Here is a 4561-nt window from a genome sequence, read left to right on the forward strand (position 1 = left end):
CATCCCATGACCAGCATTTCCTCTTAGCCAGAACCGCCTGCAAAACACCGTCTTAGTAGAAGCCCAAGTATCAGACTCAAGGTCTTGGGGAACGGGCCAGATGCACCTACTGTCACCCGGCCCGCCCTGTGTGCAGGGGGCCTGCTGATGGAATGCGCAGACAAATGGACTAGTTGGGGAAAACACTGGCAGCGGAGAGGATGTGAGTGGGTAAGCCACGTGAAAGCACAGACAGATGGAAGAGACTTCCAGCCGCAGAGATGGTGGGAGGTGGGGATGAATGAGTGAATGGCTGGGGAGTGGGGGGTCTATTGAAAAAGAAACAAAAGCTAGAGAAACCCAGTGAGACCCAAATGAGAGTTAAAAGAGGCAGGAAAAGGAGAGGATACAGGTTTCCCTTAGCCTTGCCAGGGCATTATTAGTCAGCATCATTGGGTTCCATCCTCAGTTTCTCTCCTCCGGGTTTACAGGGCTGTAGCTCAAGGGACTGGCACCCCTCTGGGTCTTTCTCCTTTGGACAGGGGGCTCTGCTCCCTCCTTCTTCCCACTGCACGCTGGCTGAGGTCCACCTGCCCCCCAACCTGGACAGAAGGGGCTCTCTACCCAGCAGGCCCCAGCCAACCCCTCCACTGAGGAAGGCCTTGGGAGGAGCTCTCCTCTCTTCCTTCTGGTACTGAGGATCAGCTTGGCCTCTACCAGTTCTGGGCCCTGGGTTGGAGGGGTTGAGGGTGGGAACAGGGAAGGTTTCCATTCAGCAGGCCCCAGTCACGCCTGCCTCTTGAGTGGGGGAGAAAGTCAGGAAAGGGAGAAACTGGCCAGGCTGGTGGCCGAGGGGGACCGAGGGGGCTTCCTGCTTCCGTGGAGTCATGGAAACTTGCCTCGGTGCCCAGACTGTTATTTCAGCTCTGGTATTTCCAATTCCCCAGGGAACGGGGAGGGGGTTGTGCAGAAAGCTGGGAGGAAAAGCAGAGTGGGAGGCAGCCAGAGCCACTGAATTCCTCTGGGTCCTAGAGAAGGGTGGGTTCCTTCCCTCCCCTCCCCCCACATCTGTCCCTTGAAAAGGTCCTGACCTCACCTCCCCCACTTCCGGACTTCTCCAGAATTCCAGCCCTAGAGAGAGCTGCTCCAAACCAAAGGGCCGCAGTCCCCTCCATGGGCCCCTCCCTTGGCTTTCTTGGCTCTGGGGACCAAAGCCCCCCTGCTTTCCCAACCATTGCGCCAGATGTTGCTGCCTGGGAGGGGACAGCACAGGCCTCAGCTGGCAGTGGTCACTTGGTGGTCCTCTCCCTGCAGAGTCCACAAATTCTGTGCCAGTTCACCAGCCCTCCTCATTCCTCACTCCCCTCAGCCCACTGTCTGGAAACAGTGCCGGGTATACGTAGTTCAAGGCTGGTTGGGCTGCAGCTTCCATTCCCAATTCAACACAGATCCCGTCAATGCCCTTTCTTGAGCTATCCACCCAGGTGCCAGGGCCCTGGGCTCAGCAGCCAGTGATCATGGGGAGGAGGGGCAGACCCAGGACAGGAGCTCCCGGAGCCTGCCTCACCCCTACCACCCCACTCCACCCCCCATCAAAGAAACATTCAGACCCCCCCAGTGGGCCTCCTGGTCCTTCCCTCTGCAAAGCAGTGAGGAGTCCCACATTCAGTTCCTCCTCTGCTCCCCAGACCCTCTGCTGGTCAGGCCTGATGCTTCCTCACTCCTGCATGGATTTTCTAGAAACTGGATTTCCATCCCAGGGTCACAGGACACTAATTGCTCTATGAGAGCGCCAGCAACAAAGCCCAGATTCAAGCACACAGTAGGTCTTAATGAAGTCACATGCCATCGGCAAACTTTCAGCCCTGGATCGCTGGCCCTCCCGAGGTCCCCTGAGCCTGGTTCCTAGGGCCGGCGCAACAAACCTCAACCACAGGGCTAGATCTTTAAAATGTGGCTGTGAATCCCAGCCTGTAAGGACAAGGCCTAGAGAGGAGCCCCCATGCCATCCCTTTACATCCAGACAACTCAGGCCAGCCCAGCCTGGTGACTCAAGGGCCTCGCTTAAGCCAAGCTCAGCACCCTTTGCGGCCTGGCCAGGTCTCTGTGAGCTGCCACTCTGAAGGTTTCAGTTGGGAGGATGCCAGGACACCTCCAGCTGCTGAGGCAAGGCCCGGCACGGTGTCTGGAGAGGGGGAGCTGGGCAGGCTCCCCTGGGCTCACAGAGCTGCAGGCAGGCAGGGAGAAGGAGCTTGAGGGAGGAAGTGAAGAGGTGGAAAGGGGTGGCACCAGGCCCCCTCCGCACAAAGCTCCCCTGGACTAGGAAGGATGCTGGAGACAGATCCAAACAGGAAAGGGACCAAGAAAATGGAGGGGGAAGTGGGGAGAGGGAACACCCATGGGAGAGGAGCCTCGCCTCCTGCCACTGGTGCAAGAGGAGGAAAGATAGTGGCCGTGTGCCTGGCTCTGTGCCGGGCACTTTTTATAATCTTCCCACTTCTACCACAAGAAACATATTATCACCCCAAGACACAGATGAAGACCGAAGCTCTGAGAGCGGAACGGGCTTCCCCAGGGAATGGCCAAGGGCCAAGTCAGGTCCCTGGCCGGGTCATCCTGGGGACCCCAGCTCTCTGGTCTCAGCAGGGACGGCTGGCAGGGCCATGGCCCTGGCCCAGGGAACTGATGCAGAGGCCCAAGCTCTGTTCAGAGCAGAGTTTATTCAAACAGAGCCTAACAGGAAACTTGGCTCCTCTGACTCACTCTGATTCGACCTTATTAAGAAAAAAAGAAAGCGGAGCAGGAGCCAGCGCTGGCTAGGGTTTCACGCCAAGTGCTGGCTCTGAGGCAGGGTCTAGCTGAGAACGACAGCCTGTGCCCCCATCTCCCCGCAGCCCCAAAGCCCTGAGGCAGCCCCTGCCCTGGGCCTGGCTCTCCAAGAGCGGTCCTTGCCTTCTCCAGTCTCAGCCCCTGGGACTCCCCTACCTCATGGCCATCCTCTGTCCTCTCCCCATCCATCCTCCTCCCTTCCCCTCCCCGACTTGGGGGTACCCTGAGGCCTGTTTCCACTTCTTCTCCTCCTCTCCTGGCGCTGCTGCCCATCTGGCTGGCAGGAGGGCCCTACAGGACCCCAGGGATTCCAAGCAGCTGGGGCCAGCGCTGCAGGGGGCAGGCGGGAGGCAGTGAAGACTTAACTCTCCAGGTCCCGGCCCCCTCCATAGCCCAGATCTGCATCTAGCTTGGTGGAGGGGTATGGGGGGGGGCAGCAAACCCATCACTCCTTGCAGGAGTCCTGCCTGGAGTCTGAAACCTAACCCCACATAGGGCAGCTGAGGGGCTCCTGTTGAATGGTTGCCCTCTGGCTCATGAGGGTAGACAATCACCTGAATCAAGCCTCATCCTGAGGCCCAGTGAAATGGGCAAAAAAATGCTAGCTGGCAAGGGTGAGGGCTGGGGCTCCAGGGTCTCTGAGGAATGTCCACTCTGGAGGCTTCTCCCAGGTGGGCTCCAGGAGTTTCCAAAGTAGAGGAGAATCTGCAGGGGCCAAGTTAAGGGCAAGTTCTTCCTACTTGGGGTATAAGCACAGGAGGGAAATTTCTGCCCTCCAGCTCACGAACAAGGTAGGACAAGGCAGCCCAGGGAAGTCATTCAGAGGGTGACTTCTTGGATACCAAGATGTCCAAACTTCTGGCATCCCTCCTATCTCTCCTGTGGTCAGAGAGGTCTGAGAAACTCCCTAAGCACTCTTGGGGACCACCTGGTCTAATCCTCCATTGATCAGAGTAAAGAAGGGGCTTCCCCAAGATCAACCATTGAATTAATCCTAGCATCAGGACTAGCTCTCCTGAGTCCCCCTTCCTGCTGTTCTATGCTGTGCCATATCAAAGACAGCCCCTGGCTCGCATTTTAACCATGGGCATACTCAGGATTCAAGAGACACAGAGCAGAAACCTCCCTGATGTGATGCATAAGAGGCTGACCTCTCCCATGATTTCACAAGTTCTAGTCAGCACAAGGGCATACACCCATTCTACAGATTAAGAGAGTAAGCACAAGAGATGTGCCAAGAGAGGAAAAAGCTGAAGCTCCAGTCCCTTTGTACTCAGGCCTAAGCAACTGAGCTGCCCCTGGGGTCCAATATTAGGTTCAGCATCTCCTCAGGGAGGCCCACCAACAAGGAGGGTGGCCCTTAGCACTAACTTTGGGGAAGGGGAGTTCAGGGGGTCCTGGGGAGAGGCTGGGGGTTCATTCATTCAAGCCCAGAGAAGCAGGTAAGGTGAGACCAGGGATGCTGGGTCCAAAGTGGAAAGGGCCCTAGGGATGCTGACACCCCAGCCACGTTCTGCCTGCACCCCCAGAGGCCCCCTTCTAGTCCCTGCTTCATTCCCTTCCTCAGAGGTAGGTCTGCAGCTTGGCTGGAAGCTCCAGAGACTGAGGGAGCACAGCAGCTGTGGGACAAGCAGCATAGCTAAAACCCGGCGGGCCGTAGGGCCCCGCGGAGGAGGCCCCAGCAGGCGGACCAGGCTGCCTGAAACCTCCCAACGCTCCCAGCCTGTTGCTTATTCATTCAGAGTGGGAAAGC

Source organism: Neovison vison, chromosome 13 (assembly GCF_020171115.1).
Source record: "Neovison vison isolate M4711 chromosome 13, ASM_NN_V1, whole genome shotgun sequence".
Taxonomy (NCBI): Eukaryota; Metazoa; Chordata; class Mammalia; order Carnivora; family Mustelidae; genus Neogale; species Neogale vison.